This window comes from Chrysemys picta, chromosome 12, assembly GCF_011386835.1.
Source record: "Chrysemys picta bellii isolate R12L10 chromosome 12, ASM1138683v2, whole genome shotgun sequence".
In the NCBI taxonomy this organism is placed as follows: domain Eukaryota; kingdom Metazoa; phylum Chordata; order Testudines; family Emydidae; genus Chrysemys; species Chrysemys picta.
In genome coordinates, this window is record NC_088802.1 from 39,160,319 (window position 1) to 39,185,001 (window position 24,683).

Sequence of the window (24,683 nt, forward strand, 5' to 3'; positions counted from 1 at the left end):
CGATGGCCTGGTTTGAACATAGACTGGGGAGAGCAATGGGGTGAATCATGTGCCATTCAGTATCATTCCAGGTGGTGAAAACAGGCCTTTGAGGTCAGCCTGGTCTCTGAATGGGGACCTGGCTAGGTCCACGTATGGCCTCCATTACCATAGTGTTCTGAGGATCTCAATGGAACTTTGATATGCCACATTTCATACATTGTGCAAGTACCAACAGTGAGAGACAGTTGAGTATTCCCTTCCTGCTTCAAGCAATGGTTCTCAACCAGGAGAACGGGTACCCCTGGGGGTACGCAGAGGTCTCAGGCGGTACATCAACTTATCTAGATATTTGCCTAGTTTTACAACAGGTGACATCAAAAGCACTAGCAAAGTCAGTACAAACTAATATTTCATACAGACACTGACTTGTTCATACTGCTCTATATACTATACACTGAAATGTAAGTACAATATTTATATTCCAATTGATTTATCTTATAATTATATGGTAAAAATGAGAAAGTCAGCAATTTGTCAGTAACAGGGTGCTGTGACACTTCTGTAGGTTTGTGTCTGATTTTGTAAGCAGGTCATTTTTCAGTGAGGTGAAACTTGGGGTATGCAAGACAAAACAGAGTCCTGAAAGGGGTACAGTAGTCTGGAAAGAGTGACAGCTACATAGCTTAAAGCATTAGTGTCTCAGCTCCTCTTGCAGTGGCATCCATAGTAAACCATCTCTGCTTACAAACACTGATTGGATGCTCTTCCCTTAGAGCCAAGCTAAGGGGGTTAAAAACAAGCAAAAAGTGAGTTTGTCAAGCTCTTGCATATTCTAGACTCAGTCTTCCTTCTGGCACGCTAACTGTGGATGGGATTTAAGGATACGCTTTGCCTTATTCCACATGCCTTGATGTGAAAAATCAGTACTTCAGTAGGCAGTTTTCTCTCCAGTGGGTCGTTGTCAATACATGGTAAAGAGACAACACCAAGCTGTCTTGCTTATTTTAGTCTCCAGTGGTTTGAAACTTATCTGAGGAGGCTGTCAAAGACCTTTTTAAAGGAAGAGGACGTTTTGTCACACAAACAAGGTTCTTCTGAATGTTCCTTCCCCTGTTGTCATTTCCAGTAACATCTATAATTCATGAGAGGCTACACATGCTTCTCTGGGTGGGGGCACAAGACCATTACTCAGCATCCATCAGTGAAAAACACGGGGGGGGGGGAAGCCCAGGGTAGAGGGGTAGAGTTCTGCATGCAACCCAAGGAGACAGGAGAAGTCACTTCCTTTCTAATGGTTGGCCATACGCTTGGCCTGGATTTGGAAGCAATGGCTAGTAATAGGAAAAAACATTGCTTTTTGAAATGTTGATCAGTCTTCATTTCCTCTTCCTCTTGCTGTAGGAAGATGTGGGATTTCAGGAAGAACAGCACTAGTTATTCTCACCACCTATTAAGTACAGTTATTTCCAGGAACGAACAATTTAATAATCCTCTAAACATTTTTAGTGCTAAGCACAAAGAGGACCTGCAATTGGAAGGGTCGCTAGTAAAGAATAAATGTGAGGACTTTGGGGCCAACTAATCTGAAACTAGATTCGCCTGAAAAACCTCAACAAGGGAGGGGCTTGTGTAGATGCAGAATGCACGGAAAGCGGCCTGCAAGTAAAATACTGCTAATCCTTTCAATTTCCCTGGCACTTTTCATCAGATCTCAAAGCACTTTACAGCAGCAGTGAAGTTTCCCATTTTACAGATAACGAAAATTGAAGCACCGAGCATTGAAGTGACTTTTTACCCAAGGTCCCCCAGCAAAATGGTGGCAGAGCCAGGCCTGAAACCCTGTCTTTTGATTACTAGCTGTGTGGTGTAGCTACTGGATCATTCTGCCTTCCAGGTAAGTAGCCAGGGGAGAAGTGAATATACATGAAGTACTTGATGCTACTGCTGGAGCTTAAGAGCTGAGGTAAAGAATGTCATGTCACTGATACACATGAGCAGCAGCTAACCCACTAACACCCCTACCACAGAAATGACTGGCATCCTGCGTGGTTGCACCAGACAGCTGTTTTTTGAGACAAGGGTTGGTCTACCGTTACATCTCTGAAGCCGAGCTGTGTTCTTTCTACCCAGGGATGCCTGAAATTTCATCCAAGATGTCAATCAAAGGGGCGTGTGTGTCTGGAAAAAACTTCAAGTTAAAAAAAAACAAAACCCGCAACGAGTGCTGGAATTGTATGCAACGTGAAACAGAATTTCATTTTTCCTTTGCATTGAAAACCAAGAGGAATAGCTTTAAAAACGCATAAAGCAGCAAAACAAAAACAACAAAAACGTTTTTCTCCCCCATGATGAGCTTAGCTGGGGGTTTCCTCCTTTGCCGATGGGTAAAGGGAGCCCTCCTTCCACAGACCTGCCAATATGACCAAATCAGAGAGCTCTGGAATGAAAACAAAGATGGTTAGAAGAGCTCAACTCACATTTCTTTTGAGAGCAGCTTTTAATTTCACCTCCTGTTGTTCTCCCTGGAAAAAAAGCCTGTCTTGTTTCTGTTGGACCTGGCAGATATTTGGGATGCCAGGGTCATTCTTTCACCGTCAATGGCTCTGCGGCTCTGAAATGTGTGAGCAGCCGGCTGAGTTCTAGCGCTCTGCGGGCGAGACCTGATCACTCCACTGGTATCCCACGGGCCCTACCATTATATGTGTGCTGCAGCCATAGCCTGGCCTCTGCTGCTGATTTGCTGCCCATGGTGGATTCCTTTAGTGGTGTGCTAGGAATCAGTCAGAGACAAAAACACTTTATGGCTGCAGATGAGACCAACAGAACCAAACCCCCAGCTCTAAGCAGCCCTAGTCACTGGGGAAGTTTGGAGTTAGATCCACACTGTGTCTCAAGCCCATCTCTAGTTACAAGTTCATTTCCTCCCACCCACACCACCCCCTCTGCCCTTTATGGCCAGCGAGCCAAGCTGCAGCGCCTTCTGGCCAGTTCTAGCTCAGGGGACCCCAGCCTGTTTTTGCTCCCCTGACTGCATTCTTTTTTTTACTTCCATTAAGCAGCTCCCCAAACCACTGTGGCACAGGCTGGGACCATGGGGAGTATTGGTCAATAGAGCCGTGCCAAAAAGCCGGATGCACAATTCCCATTGGCTTTGGAGGGTGGTTAGTCTGAATAAGGAGATGAGCTCTGCCGTCTGTCTTCAATATCGCAGTGGGGAAAGAAGTCATGATCTAGGCTGCTGTGCAGTATAGTTCCGGGTGTGATTTTTGTGTGCCACAGAAAGCACTTGTGATAACTGGTGTCCACAGTTTCCCATGGAAGGAGTGGCCACCCATATTGAGTCTCACGTCAACATGCTGCAGCACAACTGTGGTGACCATGAGAAATCACACCTGATTGATCCCACCCAGGATCTGCTGTCCCTTTCCTGCATCCTTGCCTTCCACACAGGTAAGGCACTTGCAGGAGCCTAGAATTTTGGAGGCAGCTGGAATAGTAACATGGTATCCCCAGTTTGCATGAAATTTATGGAGCCTGCGTCATTTAGGAATCAACAAACAGGAAGCGGAGCCGTCATCAGCACTAAATGCGCATCCAGCTGGCAAGTGTTGGGGTAGATGAAATGAGCCAGACTCTCCACTGTGGATACTGAAATTGAACCCAGTGATGATTACGCTACAGCAGGGGTCGGCAACCTTTCAGAAGTGGTGTGCGGAGTCTTCATTTATTCACTCTAATTTAAGGTTTTGTGTGCCAGTAATACATTTTAACGTTTTTAGAAGGTCTCTTTCTATAAGTCTATAATATATAACTAAACTATTGTTGTATGTAAAGTAAATAAGGTTTTTAAAATGTTTAAGAAGCTTCATTTAAAATTAAATTAAAATGCAGAGCCCCCCAGACGGGTGGCCAGGACCTGGGCAGTGTGAGTGCGACTGAAAATCAGCTCGCATGCTGCCTTTGGCACTCATGTTATAGGTTGCCTACCCCTGCGCTATCATATCCATGGCCACAGTCCCTACCCATAAAGTGATTTCTGTCAATGGAAATCAGATGCTTCTAGATCAGTAGCACGTTTCTGTACCATTAGTGAGGGACCATGCCGTTGAGCTGTACATCGTCACTGAAGGGGGCACGTGCTGGGTGGTGATCTTTAACTTTAAGCTATTTGACAGATTTGCTTTTCTGTGATGTCATTCATCTTGGTGCATCAGCCAATTCTCCTCCTGACGTCTTTCATCTGATATCGGTTGGACCTGAGCCTCTTTCAGTGGCGCTGTACCCTGGCTTACCTCTTTAATGTAGTTGAACTGCTTCTCTCTGTCACCACCTCAGCTCAAGACTCTTGACATTTCCTATATCTAGGAGGCTAATTATTCTTTCCCTGGAATCAGCCGCTGATCAGTGTCCTCTGGTATTTTACCCACTTGCTTTCCAGGCTGACACAAACGTTTCCAACTCTTGTACTGAATTTTGGATCCAGTGTACGGTGGACAAAGCTATTTTAAAGAACAATTTCTTTCATCTCTCTCTCTCTCTCTCTCTCCCCCTGAAGTTTGGAGCTTTTCAGTCTAATTTTACACTGTACTATACAGACATAATTGACCTCTGTAAAAACTGCACATGATTTCCTATCCATGGTGGATCTGAAATCTGTTGTTCGTTGCCAGAGCATATGATGATGTTTGTGTCCTTTGAAGACAGCTGTGCGATCTTCTGTTAGTGGTCACTAAATGTATCTCCTGTTGATGTGGGTAGATAACATTTAATTTCACTTGGAGCTTGCCTGTCAAAGCAGTTGGTTTGGAAATACTCCAGGTACACTAAAAAGAATAGCAGTACTTGTGTCTACAGCTGTAGCCCATGAAAGCTTATGCTACAATAAATTTGTTAGTCTCTAAGGTGCCACAAGTACTCCTATTCTTTTTGTGGATACAGACTACCACGGCTGCTACTCTGAATCCAGGTACACTGTTTTCCACTTTCTGGTTCCTGAGGTATTTATTATCTAGTTCTCTTTGAGTCAGTAACAAAGAAGCAATGCTGTTACTGCAGATCTCTGCTGCAGTCAAGTGATATTGAAGTAATCTCTGCTCTGTCTTCATAGTCTACTCTTTTACAGTTGCCACCTAATGATCATTATACAATTGTAAAGGCCCTTCACACCTCACTCTACCCCTCGTGACCTCAGTTAGTTCCTAATTTTGATTCTGCATGTTATCAGAACAGGTGAGGATAGATTCCCGGAAAAAGCCCTGTATGGTGAGCTGAAAGGAAGAGCAGTCAATGTAAACGTTTCAAAGACACCATTATGTAGAACCTCAACTCATGTAGTATAAATATCAATAATTCCAAAGACACAGCCAAGGACAGACCTGGCAACTATCAATACAGGTCGGCAACACTTTGAGAAAGACAGATGCAAAAAACTGATTGAAAAAAAGGGTCAAACGTCATGCCAAATCTTCAACGGGAGCCAACACATTCCGAGGTGACCTCTGTTCACGACCTTGCTCCTCACAGATTGGACTATACAGCCACCAGAGAACACATGAGATGCCGTGGCATCATCGTTGGCTATGATGGTCAGCTCAACAGTATTGAGACTGGGGTAAAATTGAAAGCTAAAGCAAGAAAGCCCATTATAGAGGCCTGTGGATGTCTGGATAGAGAAAGAGATACATAGAGCATTGCAGAAATTATACAGGTACCTCAAAAGGCTTCCAGTATAATACAGTTCTGGGATTGGAGGATACAGCAGGTGTAGCCAGCTGAATGTTACCTTTCCACTGGAAGAATTTTCTCAAGTATCTGGCTGGGGCCCCACTACCCATATAAACATTTTGCATCTGCCACCAAAATTTGCACTTTCTACCCATCAAAGCTGGTCACACCAGTTAAGTGACAAACCGACATCATTAGACTAGGGCCTGGTCTACACTAACCCCCCAATTTGAACTAAGGTACGCAACTTCAGCTACATGAATAACGTAGCTGAAGTCGATGTACCTTAGTTCGAACTTACCATGGTCCAGACGCGGCAGGCAGGCTCCCCCGTCGACTCCGCGTACTCCTCGCGCCGAGCAGGATTACCGGAGTCGACGGCGAGCACTTCTGGGTTTGATTTATTGCGTCCAGACAAGATGCGATAAATCGAACCCAGAAGTTCGATTGCCTGCCGCTGAACCAGCGCGGTAAGTATAGACAAGCCCTAGGTGTTTAGGTTGCATGTTGGAGACAGAACAGACCTGCCTAGTGTTTGCCCACCACCTTCTCTCAGACCAACATTGAGGCACGTTGTCGGGGGATACTGTAGGGGCAGCTCATGGTGCTGGTGCCCGTGCTGTACCAGTCCTGGGGATAAATAGCTTTGACAATCTTGATGTCAATGGGAAATTTGCCCAACTATAATTAAATGTATCCGGTTACTTCTGGATTCCTAGTGCTGTTAATTATTTGTATTAGAGGCCCCAGCGAAGATCAGGACCCCGCTATGCTAGGTGCTGTACAAACATGGTGGGAGACAGTCCTTGACTTGATGAGACCTTCTTTGACTGAAACCGCCTGAATGGAGGACTTGAAATCTGGCCTTGGAATCTATGAATCTAGGATATAACTTTGAAAAACCCTTACTGGGGAAAAAAGAACACCATGGGTAAATCTCACTGGCAGTCTCTCTGAGATGGTATGAAATCAGATGACAATGTCTGATCTTGCTGTAATCTCTAGGAACAGAGGCTGGATTAGACCAGGGGTCCATCTAGTCTAGTATAGCATCTCCAACAGTGGCCAGCACCAACTGATTCAGAGAAGGGTGCACGAATCTCTACAGAGGCAGTTATGGAATAACCTACTCCTACGGAAAGTTTCTTCCTGACCCACCAATAGTTAGTGAAGCATGAGGATTTCTACCTCTTCCCTCATGGTTTTTAAGTCCTTATTATTATAAACCCTAGATATACTCATCATCCTTATAAATATTCCATTTTTTTAATCCTGCTAAGCTCTTGGCTTCAATGATATCTTGTGGCAATGAGTTCCACCGACTAATTATGCAGTGTGTACAAGCTGCGGGTAGAATGGGGTTGGCATTTAAGGTTGATGGAAAAGTGCAGAAAGGATCTCTTTCAATTTTCCACACACAAAGAGCAAAACATCTACATTCACTCTGGATTCCTTTCAGCAGAGATCAAGGCAAGCAACCAAGAATGAATGTAACATCTCCATGAGGGAAAAAGCCTCTCTCACTTTGTTGGATCCACCATATTGGATCCCCTCCCAGCCCTGATCCCTGGCACACAGGACCCCAGACTTCTGAGGTCTTTAGAGTCACAGAGTCAGAGAATCCAAGGCCAGAATGGACCACCTAATGATCCAGTCTGATCTCCTGTGCATCACAGGCCACAAACACCATCCAGCACCTGCACTGTAAACCCAACTGAAATTAGACCAAGGTATTACAGCCCACAGGAAAAGAGGATCAGGGCTGCCTACACCACATACAGCAAAAGCTCTTTTTAATTTCGCATCTCCAATGTGCTTGATGCCGAGCTAAAGCTGTCAACATGCTGCACGGGTTTCTGATTGCCTTGCTGTGATTATCAGGGCAAAAATATCCCAGCCGAGTAATTTTTAAAATGTGCAAATGACTGAAATCTGATTCCAAGTTTAGGATGTCTCTTCCTCCATCCCTGCCATCCCTGCTGGCGGGGGATTTGCTGTGGCACCTGGTACACACTCCTGATGGAAGGAGAGTCTTCAGGTTTTTGCATGATACTTGACACTCCGCAAGAGAGGGGAAAGGGTCTGGTGCCAGCCGTTAAGGATGGGTTAGCTGTCTCGCTGTTTGTAGTCTAATCCATTTGCGTCACACGTGGTTATAGTAAAAATCCATTGAAAGATGAACTCTTGGGCTCCGAGGGAAAGATAATAGGGAGGGAAGAGTGACATAAGCAGCAATTCACTGGAGAGTTTGTTTACTTTCCATGTTGAAGGCATTTTACATGGCTGTGGCAGAGCAGCCACAGGGCTGGAGGCAACTGGCAAGATCTGAAGGAACATCAGGTTTTTCTTCGCTTTTTAGAGGCGGTGTGGTCAAAGCTTGCAGGCAAGAGACCTGGGTCCCCTCCCTGGCTCTGCTGCTTGGGTGGTGCATGGCTCAGAATCCATTCATGACCCCGTGCCTCAGTTTACCCAACTGTAAAATGGGGGTAAAGCGACCACTTTGAGATCTACAGCTGAAGATAGGCTGTGTCAGTTCAAAGCAGCGTTGCTGCAAAATGAATTTAGGGCTGGTGAGACAGGCCCATGCTAAGGGTTCTGCTGCCCTCAATAACTGGCAAATGTCCACCCTCGCCAGCCCATAGCAACCTGAACAAGCAGGGGCTGAACATGGTAACAACTGACCAGGGCTGGCTTGAACGGCTGACCTGACAATTAAGTGCTGTTTGTCCCTAGCTCTGCCTTTGTTGTGCTCAGAGCAGCAGTTACAGTTGTCAGGATTGTAACAGTTTTCCTTTCGTTTCTTTTAATGCCAGTCCATTAACACCCGGCTTTATCAGCTTCCTGACTCGAGGAAAGAGTAATTGGTTTTTATGGGTTGAATCAGACAATTATTTTTGTTCCTGTGAGCACTCCCCCTGCGCTCTGTGTGAAGGAGTCAGACACTGGCAAAGATTAATCCTGGCCCTTCTGACCCTCTGAATGATTCTGTGTGGTCACCACAGGGAGGGGCCCTCTGGTATCAGGCTCCAGATTGCAAAGTCGCAATTTTGGTCTAGCGGAGGCGTGGGTTAAAACAACTGTTTGTGACATCATGGGGATTCCCTTCTGCTCCAGCTAACGGGTCAGGAAACTGCTCGTGGTAGGCCTATGGATGGGGCCCCGCTTTTATTTTGGTCTAGTTACTGTGTAACGAAAGGCAGAGAATGCGTGAGCCGACACTCCATTGCCCTGCCCTGAATTTAAACCATGCAAAGTGCAGTGGGGAGTCAGCCCGGGGCGGAACCCCGCTGACAAAAAAGCAGACAGTTCAGTGACATGAAATGGCTCCCTCCTGCTGAGAACTGACCTCCAGGGACACTTCTTGAGCTCAAATGGCCTCTCGGAGCTTGAGAGCCCCAGTTCAGTCCCCATGATAGCCCCATGGATGCAGGGGTTCTGAAAGAAACGTGATACCTTGGTGTGTGGCTCATATAAGCTCCATACTTCCTGAGGAATGGGAGACTGCGATTTGACGGCTTGCATCTGAAACCCTAGACATTTACTCAGGACGGCTGGTCCGTCTGGCTGCATGGGCCGCAGAAACTACGCTTCCATTTTCAGCGCACTAGCTCGATCCGAGCTAGTGTGGGGATGTCTGCCTGAGCTGGAAATTAACCCCCCGGGACCCTGAGACCAGGATGGGTAACTTTAAGGTACTGAGTGGCAACCATCTATCTTGAAAGGCAATGCCAAAGCAGTTCAGTTACTGCGCATCGTGCTGCAGCATTGCTAGTGGCTAACAAGTCCAATTCTTGAGTGACTGTCCTTGTCACAGATACTGCAAGTGTGAAATGCAGGGCCACAAGATGAAGCTGGCGCCCTACTATCGCTGCAATTTCCTCTTCCCTCTCTTTGCTTTCCCGTCTCTCTACCTCTCTTCGGCCTCTTTGACTTCCTGGTGTTGCACAGTTCTTCCATGTAGCCTGGTTTTTTTCCATAGCTTCCAAGCTTGCAGTGTCGGTGTTGAAAGTTTTCAGGTCTCTCTTGCAAACGTCCTTGAACCTGAGCCTAGGTTGGCCCAGTGGCCTTGAGGCATCCAAAAGTTCTCTATATAGGAGATCCTTTCGAATGCATCCATCATCCATCTGGTGCTGATGACCAAGCCAACAGAGAGATCTGTGTTTGAGAAGAGTGATTAAACATTGTAATTTTGGTTTCTCGAGTACTTTGGTATCAGGAACTTTACTGTATTCTAAATACAAAGTGGGAAACCAAAGACAGTGGGGGTGGAATGTGTGTAGTCTTCTCTTGTGCCTTCTATAGGTGGTCCAGGTCTTGCCACCATACAGCAGTATGTTCAAAATGCATTCCCGGTAGACCTGAATCTTGGTGTTCAATGCAAGTTCCTGTTATTCCACATGTGCTTGGTCAGTTGGCCAGATGAGACAGCTGCCTTTCTGATGTGAGAGTGAAGCGCGTCACCCAGAGATAGGTTATCTGATGCAAGCGATCCTAGATAGTAGAACTTGTGCACAGTGTCTAGTCTGGTACAGTCAGCCCACCTTGTGCAATAATCATTGTCTTCTTTAGGCTGATGGTTAGTACATATTTATCACAAGCTAGTGCAAAGCTATTGCAAAATTGCTGGAATTCCTTTGCACGGAGTGCAACAAGCACCATGTCAGCGGTATGGATACAATTTTGTTTCGGTAAAATTAGGCAAAATTCATGAAACAGTCATGCTAAAAGTGTACCAAATCAGGCTATGGTCATGGGAACAAAATAAGTGTAACAATTTAACACTAAAGTATTATCGTGTAACATTTACAAGAAACAGACACCGTTAATGCAATAGTTTTCATTTCCTTGTCCAAGTAAACTATTTCCAAATTATATATACATATTGTGCAATCATTTTTCGAACAAAAATACTGAACTACATAACAAAAAGAACTGATTATTTTTAGTAAAGTCCCTTTTGCAAACTGTTGCAATTTTGGTATAGCAAGTTAGAGACACAGACAGATTGTTATTTTTCCTGCAGCATCTGTTAGCCCAAAGCACATTTTTATAAGGAGCGTTAGCAACCACGCGGTTGACTGGTACTGCTAAGCATCGCAGGGCAACTACTGACACAGTTGGCAATCTGGCTATCATGCTTCTCCAGAAATGGAAAACCTCCTTGTTCCTCAGTTCTTGAGCTGCTCCACAGTATGCTTGATATTCTCTCTGGGCTGGAATGTTGTCCTCAAACAGTGGTATATTTTCAAATCCCGTGATCTTACAAATGTCAAGGTGTTTTCCTTGATTTGGTTCAAATACACGGCATGCACTGAAGAAAGTGGCAGCAGGCTGGCAAAAGCGGGAGGTTGGATCAGTGTATGATTATTTTTTTTTTTTGGTGCTTTTCAAGAGGGCTGTTTTTGCTATTGGGTTTTGGCAGGTTTCAGAGCAGCTCTCTGCCCACAAGGCAAGATCACGCATGTCATTTTTGACTTGATGAGCATGAACTGTGGGCTCTTCATAAGCTGTAAGCGTGTTCATGATTCGGGGTGCAAACTCTTTTTGAACTTGAAGTTCTTCAGTAACTGCTGTGGATTGGCAAAGATCCTCGCTTACAGACAACCCCCCAACCTAAAGCAAATACTCACCAGCAACCACACATCACTGAACAAAACCACTGACCCAGGAACCTATCCTTGTAACAAACCCCGATGGTAACTCTGTCCACATATCTATTCAAGTGACATCATCATAGGACCTAATCACATCAGCCATACCATCAGGGGCTCGTTCACCTGCACATCTACCAATGTGATATACGCCATCATGTGCCAGCAATGCCCCTCTGCCATGTACATTGGCCAAACCAGACAGTCTCTCCACAAAAGAATTAATGGACACAAATCTGACATCAGGAATCATAATACTCAAAAACCAGTGGGAGAACACTTTAACCTGTCTGGTCATTCAATGACAGACCTGCGGGTGGCTATATTACAACAGAAAAACTTCAAAAACAGACTCCAACGAGAGACTGCTGAGCTGGAATTGATATGCAAACTAGACACAATCAACTCAGGATTGAATAAGGACTGGGAATGGCTGAGCCATTACAAACATTGAATCTATCTCCCCTTGTAAGTATTCTCACACTTCTTATCAACCTGTCTGTACTGGGCTAGCTTGATTATCACTTCAAAAGTTTTTTTTCTCTTACTTAATTGGCCTCTCAGAGTTGGTAAGACAACTCCCACCTGTTTATGCTCTCTGTATGTGTGTATATATATCTCCTCAATATTTATTCCACTCTGTATGCATCCGAAGAAGTGGGCTGTAGTCCACGAAAGCTTATGCTCTAATAAATTTGTTAGTCTCTAAGGTGCCACAAGTACTCCTGTTCTTTTTTCAAAGATCAACAGTCTCTTGAACACTTGAACTACTGCTATGACCAGTCTCTGTGAAAAATGAAACGTAATCTTCAGTGTGTTCAATGGGGTAAAGAGCTGCATTGAACCAGCTGTTCATCTGGTTATTATGGGAGTTGGTGGGATGGAAGGACTTTTCCCCCTTTCTGTTAGAAACATGTGGAACCAGGCGTTTCTGGCAGGGCAGACAGTGAAAGCACGTTTTACAGCCACAGCTAATTCATTTTCTTTTAAAAGTATCATCCACCACAGATCGCCCACAGGGTTAAGCAAATGAGCCATGAGTGTAAGATGTTCAGCCTTTTAAAATAAAGGTTCCAAACCTCGATTCCAAGCTTTCCCCATGAACATGGCATTATTGGTCACAAAGGCAGTGATGCGATCGAACGAGATTGCGAATGTTTCAACCGTTTCCCACATTGCTGTTTTAAAATTGACTGCTTCCAAAACATCACAATGTAACAAAAGAACACCCAGCTTGTGTTCACCTGCATCTGAAGTGCCTGCAATTGTCAAAGCTTGTTAGGACAGGGATGGCAAGAATGTTAATCACATCCCTGTCTTCAGCATCAGCAGTTTCGTCTGCCACAATGCTAATTCCTTCACAGGACGGCAACTCTTCCTTTCATTCTTCAATGTGACAGTTGAAGGTTTTGGGTAGGTAAAACTTTCTACGTTGAGCTGCGCATGGTAGAATGCCTACCTTGTTCTCTAAAAACCCTCTCAGTTTTGGATTGCCGAAGGCAGGCAGGGGCATATTTGCAGCACAGAAGTCTTCTGTTAATTTGAACACTTCATTTCTCCGGTACAGCCGCTCTTCGGTCTTGGTATTAAACAGCTCTGTAACCGTTCCCTGCTTTTTAACATTTCTATCTTCTTCCATTTTTAATGCCGCTTGTTTGCGCTAATGAGTTGAACTTTCAAGATGCTTGTCACCGCCAGCCTTTCTCGTAAAATCAACAGGGACATTGCATGACGTACAAAACAATTTTCCTCCACGTTCATGGAATGTTTTAGGGCACTGCTCCGCTCGCTGCTTAGCACTTAATTTTGCCACTTTGCTCATTTTTTTGTTTGCTGTTGTGCTCCTAATTGTATTTCAAATCAGTCACTGTAACCCCTTTCTTCTACAAGATGCGTGACTCTTATGGTGTGAAATTCAATGAAGGCCATATGATGTAACATCCTTAGTTACTGTTGCTAGGTGATTGACTCTAAACAGAGTGAGCGGCAGTGCATGCAAACAAATTCGTCTTTTTTTACATATATTTCTAGTTCTTACAAATACAAAAAATTAAACAGTTTTACAGGGATGGAATGGTGCATTACAAGGCATTCTCACTCTTTTCAGGGTCAAACTGAAATAAATGGCAAAACTCATGGATTCTGTGATAGTGGTGACAACCGTAATATAATCAATTCTTTCAAAAGTATAGTCCGCCACAGATCGCCCACAAGTTTAAGCAAAAGGTTAGGCAAGAAGAGGTTTTCTTTTCAGACTTTGCTTTTTGCTCTGAAACATGTAATTTTCTGGTCTTGTATGGAGATGTACACTCTTGGTGGTAGATGAGAAAGCATGATCATAGAATCATAGAACTGGGAGGGACCTCGAGAGGTCATCTAGTACAGTCCCCTGCACTCAAGGCAGGACTGAGTATTACCTAGACCATCTCTGACAGGTGTTTGTCCAACCTGCTCTTAAAAATCTCCAATGATGGAGATTCCACAACCCCCCTAGGCAATTTATTCCAGTGCTTAACCACCCTGACAGGGAGTTTTTTCTAATGTCCAACTTAAATCTCCCTTGCTGCAATTTAAACCCATTGCTTCTTGTCCTATCCTTAGAGGTTAACGAGAACAATTTTTCTCCCTCTTCCTTGTATCATGTAACTTACAAAGGCAGGGCCCTCCCCCAATAATGGCCACCTTACCCCCTTCCTGGCACTGGTGCTGCCAGGTCACCTGTCCCAACCTGGGCTGTGGCCAGACAAATAAAATGATCTGTTGGGCCAGATGCAGCCTCTGGGCCACCAGAGGCCCCATCCCTGCCATAAATTTATTTCAGTTATTCTGCATTTCTACAGTGCCCAGCACAGTGGGGTCCAGCGTGGTTGTGAGCTCTCAGCATTCCCACCATATAAATGTTTAATAATAATTAATAACTGCCCTTGTTTTCTGTGAGTCTAACTCCACAGTTCAGTTCTTTCCCCCTTGGTTCGCCAGGCCAGAGGGACAGCACTGTGTTCGCTGTATTAGTCATGCTTTCCTGGAATCTCACAGACCTGCTGCACAAGGACAAGAGCAGACTGCAGAGAGGATGTGTGCTGCTAGGACTAAGCAGAAATTGAAAAAGAAAGCAAAGTGCTAGAATATTCAGGGGCTTTGGCAGCAGCATGAGCTGCTCGTTGGGAAGAATTTTTCAAACTCCCCTTCATTTGTCAAGGAAAGCTCAAAGTTAAAAGGAACATTGGGCTTTGATGGCTCATTTTTCTTAGCTTCAGCATTTCCAGGAACCTCCCAGAGTGAGTTTGCTTTTCTAATGGGATGACAGTCGAACTCAGACGCAAGCTCTCCCTGTAACAAAGGGGGAGAGGCTTTTGCCACAGGTAAAATCACTTTGGAACACGTTCCTGTCTCAACGCAGCTCTGTAATTCCCATCGCTTAAAGCGATCCAACCATTGCAGTGAAGGGTGAGCTCTCTGAGCGGGTGAGTCTTTTAAGCACCCTTGATCCTATTGCAAAGTTTTCGAGAGCCATGTCAGTAGCTCCAAGCCTTTGTCAAACAGTGTAAGGTTTGAATGTTGCTGAAGAATGCATGGTCTATGGCTTTCAGCCCTGATTAACGTTTAAACATCGCCCGTGAAGGGAAAAGAATTATTTTTTCTTTTACTTCTTTCTGATGAATGCAGAAGGCCTGAAAGGTTTCTGCTCTTTTTTATACATTAGAAATGGGGTTTTTTCCCCTAATCTGTTTTTCCTAGGTGACTAGGGAGCTTGTAGGATTCGGACATTGTAAGAGTCAAGGAGCAGTTGAGAATGGAGGAGATTTCTCCTCAGAATATTTAAAATTCTTCGCTTTTGTTAACACTCATTTAACTGAAATGCCTGAAAAGAGATGGGAAGAAAAGACCCTTTAATTAAAGGGTGGGAAAGCTACCACTCCAATTATCTAGTCCTCCCAGGAGATCTCCAGCATGAACAGGGAAGATGAGGCTTTGTTCTTCCTGATATTATAGAGATGTAAAACGAATAGAAAGTTATACCATGCCAGGCGTCTCTCGGTCTACACTTGGAAGAAGCCCCAAAGGGCACAAGTCCATGATTTTCCTTGGCGAGTCACCTGAGCTGACTTGGATTGCAAATTCTTTGGGGCAGGGAGCTTTACTGTGTTTTGGGTTTGTACAGCACTAGCACAATGGGGTCCGGGTCCAAGGCACTTCCGCAATGCAAGTAATAAATAATAAGAGCCTTTAACTGGCTGACAGGAAACATCTCCGTTATATTCTAAGGTGCTTCCTGTACCTAATTATCACTTCCCAAGGAGGGCTGGCCTGAATTACTGAGAACTGCAGATCCCTAAAGGCCACAGCTGGCATGGTATTTTGGTGCAATTAAGGGAATTATCAGGATTATGCTTAACTGGGAACATGCACGGAAATGAGAAAGGGCTGGGAATTATGAAAACATAAATGCCTCGTTGATTTCTTTATCTGATGTGAAACTAAGTGGGCTCAGTTGTAGCATGTGCATGTGACTGACAGCTCAGCTTCTCTCCAGTGGCAGAGCAGGGCTGCTACACTCTAAAGGAATGGGATTGAGCTGATTATGATTAACGGTGGCTGGAGACTGGCTGGTATTAGAAGCTCATTGACTTCGAGTGCTTCCAAACCAGACTCTCTAACACTGCATCCACGCGTCCAGTATTGCACCTGTGAGAATGGAGAAAACAAGGTATACTCAATCCTGCCTCAGTACAGAGGGATGCCCTAGATCAGTGTTTCTTAATCTTTTTGAGACCCCGGACCGGCTTGCAGCCTTCCTAAACGGTGTCAGGGAGATCTCAGGGACCGGCACCGGGCCACAGACTCGGAAATGGCTGGAACATATCCAGGCACTGTGCCAGCACCTTGCTGATGCTTCTATGTCATTTTCCAGAATCTCAGCTTACGGGTTGTTTTTTAAAGTCTCCCGGGTATATGGGCTGCAAAGAAAACCTCAAAAATGTGACCAAAGTGTACCTGAGGACATGGCTACACTACAAAATCATGTCAACCTAGCTTGAGTAATTCCATCCCTTGTGCATGTCTACACTTTGCTTCTTGTGTCGGCAGTGTGCGTCCTCACCAGGAGTGATTGTATCAATTGTACTGTCAGTGTGGGGCATTGTGGGACAGCTCTTGAAAACCAGTAGCAGTCGATGTAAGCGACGCAGTGTCTACACCGACACGGCATCGACCTCACTACATCAACCTTGACTCTACACTGCTCATGGAGGTGGAGTTATGAAGTCGGCCTAGCGGGGCAGTTACATAAGCGGGAGCTAAACTGAAGTGTAGACACTTCCATAGTTAGGTCGATGTGAGCTGCCTTGTGGTGGCCTAGCACTGTAGTGTAGACCAAACCTCACGAGTCTGTGGAGAGTCCAGAACAATAGCTCAAAGTGGTGTGAACTGCCCCATTCATCTCAAGAAGTTAACACAGATGTCCAGTGACGATAATTTAAATGACAACATTGTTACTCAGTTCATTCTTCATACAAGAAGAGAGGGGGAGGGTCTGGGATTTGCCCAATTTACTGTGAGAAATGTCTCATTTTGGTGTCGTAAGTGGGCATCATTTGAAAGAAGCCACCACTTCCCCCAGCCCCCTCACCCCTAATCAAGAGAGAGCCATGCCTAAAGGAGTTCCTGGGCGTATTCAAGCCCCACCATCGGGGAAGGGGGGGAAGCTAAGCTGGGCACAGATTTTATACATCTGCACAACCTATTGTGAGTGGCATCTCATTTTTTGCATCTTGCATGGGCGGAGTTTTTTCTGTGGGTGGAACTTGGCAGAGAAACCCCACATTGTGGATGTGCCGTTCCCCCCGGCCTGCAGTGCATCGCCAGGGCAAAGCAATAAACCTGCATCAGACTTGCTTGCAAGGTACAAAGGTATTAGTGTGGGCAGCACCGGGTCACCCACTAAGGGAAGGGAGTGCCTATAAATCCATAGGAGAGGCCTCCCAGGACCTCCAGTAATGGATGGGAACAGCCCCCAAGGAGCTGGCTCTGTGTCCCAGGGCGAATACAGTATTCACGGTGGTATTAATTGACCTGCTGGGGCAGAGAGGGGAGGAACTGGGATCATTCAGGGAAGGGAATGGGGAGGATAGGAAATGAAGCCATGTTGGGAATTGAACCCCTCAGAGCTTTGGGGAAAACCCTCCCTCAAGAGGGGACAGAGCCACGGGAAGGGAGGCTTTGAACTCTCCATATTCCTTGCTCCCAAAGGGGCCCTACTGGAAGCAGAGACGGAGAAGTCACAGACACACACTCGGAACTGGCTGATGTGAGGCTCAGCAAAGGCTCCATGCATCTTGGCAGGTGTGTGGTACCCAGCTGGTAGTTCAGCCCATTTTCCCCGCTGTACTTGAGTGTGTAGCCTTGCCACTGTATTTCTGTGCAGCAGTGGGGACATCTAGTGGTTACTCTTGGTAATGGCAGATAAGCCGTCAATCCCCCATTCCATCAGAAGAGGTATGATATCCCATTTTCCGGTGGGATCAAAGGGAGAAGCATGATAGCAACACAAGCCGTGCCAATACCAGGATAGATTAAGGCTGTTTCCTATTCCAATCCATGTGCCAGAATAAGGCTAATAGATATTGCACCTGGGAATGGCACAGAGAGAGCAGGAATCCCAGGCAGATAGTGCTCTCGCATCCCCATGGTGTGGCAGTCTGGCACGTGTCAGAATTTTGGGAGCAGGGGGTCGGTAAGGGATGCGACCATTCCAGGAGCACTGGTGTATACATTATGGCTGGGATTTTTCCCAGCCTATCTCACAGAGTCCCTGGTTTTGAGTAGTGATGGGCCAGATTCTCGACGTTGGGGGTTGGATCTAGTTCCAAATATACCCTGTGTTCAGGGATATCTGGATCCAGAGCTTTAGTTTGGCCTGTTATAGAGACAGAAGCAGCTGTGAATGTTGGGTGTGGATTGGAACTTCTCCAAAGTTACGGGGAAGGTTTTGGACAGGGCTTAATTCTCAGAGTATTTCCTCAAGCCCCCCATCCCTCCCCTGCATTCAGGGCTCCGGGCTTCAGCTGTGGGGCAGGGTGTCTTGAGGCTTTAGCCCTGTGGGGTGCTCTGGGGCTCAGGGCTTTGGCCCTGCAGGGCACACCGGGGCTCAGGGCTTCAGCCCCACAGGAGGTGCCTGGGTTCGGGGCTTCTGCCCCATGGCGTGCACCAGGGCTCGGGGCTCTGGGCTTCAGGGCAGGGACCTGTGGCTCCCCAGAAACCAGCTCTTGGCCCCCAGAGGGCTGCAGAGCCCTGGTTGAGTTCCAACAGCATCAAGCTGGAGTCAAGGGGAAATATTTACTGGAGTTCTGTTCGGGACAGCTCCAGCTGAATTTAAGTCCTGGTTCTGGATCTGGGGTTTCAGTTCAGTCCCATCATCACTTGTTTCACCTGCAGCTGTCTCAGTGTGCTCACTCTCAGGAACGGGAAAGGGGGAGTGGCTCAGGACTTCCTCCGAGGACTGGGTGTGATGAAGCTAACAGTCTCCACTCCAACCCCTGGCTCATCTTTCCATCTCTGATCCATGCAACATTGGCCCCAATGGAGTGACAAAAGACATGACATCATTGGCTCCTTCCTCACCAGACCCAGGGTTTGACTTTCAGCGAGGCATCCCCAGAACTTCCCAGAGGCGTCTCGCGTCAGAAGTGCTGCGGGGGCCGCCCCGCAAGTTTCAGGGGATGTGTGCAGGAAGAAGGGGACCAGGGTCATAGCAGGGAGGGTGCAGACAGGACACGTTATGTGAAGAACTCCTGACCATCATATTCGTTCCCCCCTCCATCTGATACAGCGCCCCCTGGACATGCTGCAAGGCCTATGGATTCTTATAAGGAGGAGGGCGGATTAGGGTGGTCGTGACACTACACCCATGTTCTTCATAGAAATATTGTTATAATATGATTATAGCACATCTAAGATATATTTTATGCAAGTCCGGCAGCCAGCTTCATTCTCTGCACATCACCAGGTGGCATTTCCCCTGGGCAGATTGTGGCAGTGTGAACTGTCCGGGGGGAGGGGAGGGGGAAGAAAAACCCAAGCAGCTGGTTACAATTAACCAATCCCCTCAGAGGCTGCTGGGAGTGGGAAGGGTCTGGGGTTTCTATAAACCAGGCCCAGCTCAGTCCACAGGAAGGGAGGGGCACACCCAAGAAGACTAGAGGCTGAAGGAGTTCCAAGGGGGAAAACAGCCCCAGAAATGGACAGGAGGAGAGACAATCAGCTTGCGGGGAAAATGCTGAGCTTGGCGAGTGTCGAACACGGGCTGGGACCTGCTTCCCAAGAAGCTTTGGACTTGCCTGAGAGGTAAGAGAACTTAGGGGGACATGGGACTGGAGAGTTTGTTCATAGACAATGATAACTAAATGCCAGTACAGCCCACTGATAAGCACTGCGACATTCTCTCTGGCATCCTTTCTCCCCCAACCCTTTCTGGGGTAGTCAGGTCATCCTGGTCCATCAGGCAATGGTGTAGTGCCATTTGGAGCTGTGGGATTCAAGTCATCTTAGTGACTGTCTGCAGACCTCTCTGGGGCTGGCGGGAATCCACCGGTTCTCAGTAGTACAATGAAGGATGAATAGCATCGGCAAGAGCCAAGGATTGGGCAAGCTTTCCCCATGCAGCTTGGCAAATGGCTCTCAACTCTGCCCTGTAACTGTTACTCAAGTCCTGAACTCCTGTAGGTTTGACACTAGACCTCAGGGCTGACCTCCAAACCCCTCTGCTATTCCATTCCTGAGCTGCTCTGCCGCGACTCTTTGAGCCTTAAATCTCTTCTAAGTAAAGATTGCTGACTCCTTGCACATGGAATGGGAGGTGGGGGTTGTTAGGGAGCTAGGTGTCTATGGCGGAACTGGCGCCTTTCACTTTTGAGCTAAATCGCAGTGCTCCAGGAGTGCGCATTAACCCTTTGTGCCACTGAGGGGTTCTCGGTGGATGAGCACAGCTCCACAAGTTATGGGTACCATCTAAGAGGCATGCCAGACTGGAAGTGCAGCCAGGGAGGAGAAGTTGCCTGTGGGAGGAGACAAACGTCAGAGGCAAAGATGGATTCAGCCTACCTGGGGCCTGGATTGACAGTCACAGCGTCGGTGCCGTGACCCATAGCTGGATTACGGTTACTGTGCCCCCATCTCTCTCCTTCTCAGCTCTCTGCTCCCTCTTGTAAAGCAACATGCTTTACTTTCCTCTTTCTTTGCCACTTGTGCTGTGGGCGAACCGCTTTTAAAACACATTAAGTGGATCGGACGCACGTCGCCACCCAGCTTTTGCTGGATGCCCGTGTGTTGGATTGGTTTTGACCCAACTCATACACCCACCATCCACAGTTATTTCATCCCATCAGATCCCCAGAGATCAGGAACCGAATGATCAATGCTTTCGCCTGGCAACTGCTTTCTTGGGAAGAAAATTTTCAGAGTGACGTTCTTACCCGCATCACAGAGGAATGGCAGCAAAACCCTCACCTTTAACCTGTCTCTCCCCCTGTAACTCTGCCAGCTGCCCCTCCACCCCATTCCCTTCCACCTGCATACCCCCCTCACGTCTCCCTCTTCTTCCTTAACTGCTCTTTCTTTCTCTCTCAGCCTGATATAAAGTTCTTCCCCATTCTCAGAATAGCACACACAGGAAATACATACCAAGGAATAAATGAAGGGTGCAATTGTTGAGTTCCCAGTGGGTTGTCAATTAAGATGTTTTCCACTGGTCACTTGGTACATTTTGTTCCCTTTTCTTTCTGTCCTACTTTACCATAATAAAGACTGAGCAGGACTGGCGCCTCACAAGGGGGAACTTGAGGGCACTTTATATGAAAGGCCAGTGATCCGCAAGAGGATGCCCAAGGAGCATTAATAGTTAATGCCCTTACATTGGTCTCAAACTACAGGACTGGGCATCAGTGAGCATTGATTCAGGCCCAGTGGAGTTGGGAGGTCGGAGGAGATCAGAGGGAGAGTCTATGAGGGGGTTATTCGGCTGAGACACGTTTCACTGAAGCTTGATCTGACATTAGCTCAGTAAATATAGGTTTAACTGGTGGAGGTACCCAGTAAGAATAGCCAAATTATTGTGACATGGAGGATATGGGTTAAATCTGAGACCTTGGTGCATATCTAGGGGAAATATGGCATGACCTTCAATCCCTAAGAGTGCAAAGAGTTTGTGTGGGACCGTGCATATTTTAAGGACAGAACAGAGTTTAGTGGAGGAGTTTTGCCTGTTGTTCTGTTTGCCAGTTACATGAAAGCAGACTTTGATTTTTATGTATCTGTCCATTATTAGCAGTTGTTTGACCCGCCTTTTATTTCAGCTGGTGGGCTGTGCATGAACTAGTTCTTCAACCATCTTGTAGACTACTCATTATTTCTGCTTTCGGATTGGTCACTGGAGTCACATGATTGTCTGCTCCCTGACCACTGTAACTTGTATAAATAGGAGGGAACTGAAAGCGATTTAGGGGTTAGTTGGATTGTAAGCTCTTTGGGGCAGAGACTGCCTTTCTGTTTTGTGCTCTGTAAGGGTTCTTGGTCCACGACGGGCTTCTCTGCGCTACGGGAATACAAATAAGAATATCAAGGGGACTGCATGAACACTTCTGCTGGAAAGCTGCCTGCAAACACATCTGCACAAATATTTGCAATCCTTTTGGCTTCTCCAGACCATTCTTGCAAACAAACACAAAAATCCCTCCTCCAAATCAGGGCCGGCTCCAGGCACCAGCCCACCAAGCATGTGCTTGGGGCGGCGCCTGGAGGGGGGCGGTGCGGCGGGGCGCTCCGGCCCGAGAGCGGGGCCGCGACTGGGCTCGCCGCCCTCCCCGCGGCGCTCCTGCCGCCGGGGGCTCTCCGCCCTCCCCTCGGCGCTCTGGCCGGTGGGGGATTGCTCGGCGCCCTCCCCTGCCACGCTGGCGGGGGGGACGGGGATGGGGGGACAGCGGCGGGTGGCTTTTTTGCCTAGGGTGGCAAAAAAGCCAGAACCGGCCCTGCTCCAAATAGCAGTGGCAAATGAATGCAGAGTCTCAGCTCACAGTTTTTATTCACACAAATATTTGCAGATTATTTTTTTTGCATTTGCATTTGCTTGACTCCATTTGAAAGCTTCCTTATTAGCAGGATGAATGAAGATATAGAGGTTAGTAGCTCCCTGAGTGTCTGACTGAGGTCAGTGAAAGCACAAGACGATCGATGGATCCTTACAAGCTATGGCATAGCCATGTCGGACACAGCACCTTACAGCTCTGTCAGCTTTGAAATTCCCCAGCACTGGCACTGACAGGTAAAATAATCTCATGGGAAGCTCTAAAGCACCAGCGCTTTGCAGGCATCCCGTCCCCTCCTTCAGAGAATGCCCTTATGGATAATTCAACGTCTCTTTGAGGCTTCTGAGCAACTTCCAGGAGGTCAGAGCCAATCTCTTCTCAAGAGGAAAGAAACATGATGAATCTCTGCCTTGTACAGCCCCGCAGTCTCAAATGCTGAACCAGGGGAAAAAAGAGGAGTTGTGCCATTTACTTTAATGCACGGATGGAGACTATTGAGGTGAAATGACTGTGTCATTAAAAAGCGAGGAGCAGGGGCAGCTGATGAGGAGAGAAGCAAGTGCTAATCACTTAGCATTTTCTACTTTAGGATTTCTCGCCATGGCCATAGGCACCGACTTCCCCGCTTTCCCCGGGTGCTCGACCCTCGCTCTGCCTCCGGCCCCGCCCCCACACCACCCCTTCCATGAGGCTAGTCATCCCCTGGAATTGGCTAGACGGGTTTGCAGGCCTGTGAAACGGGCAGGTCAGGACTGCAGTGCAATGGCAGAGCAGTTTGGGGGGCACATGATTGGCAGAACGGGTGCAGCAGGAAGGGGACTAAGGGGCATTGGCAGAAGTTTGTGGGAGACTTTTGTACGCTCCTTAGGTGTGCAATGCCTGGCTCCAGTCCACACCAGTCCCCACTTTCAGAAACACTGAAATTCACCGATGTATAAAAGTAACTACATTATGCCCCCTCACCTCACCCGCACACATACAGGCCCTGCCGCTTACCTGCTATGGCAGCATCTCTTACCATACAGCAGGTGACAGAACAATGGGAAATCACAGCAGCTGAGCTTCCTGTAATGGTTTCAGGTCAGGGAGTGCGAATACAGTCTTTCCCCACCGACCAGTGACTGGGGAAGAAGAAGAGTTACAGGCAGCTTTCATCAGGGCCGTCCTTAGCCATAGGCAGAACAGGCAACCGCCTAGGGCACCACGCTACCTGGGGGCACCGCTCTGCCCGGAGCCCGGACAGATGGGAAGCAGTGGAGCATTTAACAGCAGGGCTGCTGGGTCCTAGAGAGAGCCGAATGCAGCACAGTCTGAGGGAGGGGATTGGCTGCTGGGGTCTCTGGGAAGGGAAGGGGAGGGGTGGGGGAAGGAACTCACCTGTGAGTGTGACTCTTTCCCCCGGCGTGAGGTGAGGCAGGCTCGGCAGCTCTGGCACCAGTATCCTTTGTTGTCTCCAGGGCCGGCTCCAGGTTTTCTGCCGCCCCAAGTGGCCAAAAAAAAAAAAAAAAGCCGCGGCAGCACGATTGCGCCATTCCACTCTTCAGTGGCAATTGGGTGGCAGGTCCTTCGCTCCGAGAGGGACTGAGGCACCCGCCACCGAATTACTGGGCTGCAGACCCAGACGTGCCGCCCCGATAGCGGCTGGAGTGCCGCCCTTTGGTATTGGCAGCCTCAAGAACCTGCTTCTTTAGCTGGTGCCTGGAGCCGGCCCTGTTTCCCATTTATTCTGTAGCTACATCTGTCATGCTTCCCCACTCCTTCACAATTCTGCAGTGCAATTTCCTTTGTTCCCCTTGCTTTTATCCATAATGGCTGTTCAGTAAAACCACTTTTCCCTGGCTGATGGAATTGATCTGCAAAGGGATTTATTAAATGCAGCATTTGTCAGAGCTGTTTTTTAAAAGATATTTAAACCCACTTGCTTTACTCAAAGGGAATATTTGTGCTTAGGCTTGTGCATCCAGTGTGCCTTCTTGGTGGCTAGTCAGAGGTAATAAGATCACAATTATTCCTTTGAGGTCATGGATTAGTCCAGGAAAGGAGAGACGAATTAGGTGGCCCATGCTAGGAGATTCCCTATGCATCTACCAGAGGGAGGGAAGAGAAGAGATGGAGGGCAGGGAATAAGTCAGTTCAGCCTGCTTATGGAGCTACAGCAATAACTGCAGTTGTGTAGCCAGTTGTGTATCCCCACTCTATCACTGAATTGTTTTCTTCCTAACCAGGAGTCAGATTCTATTCTATTCAT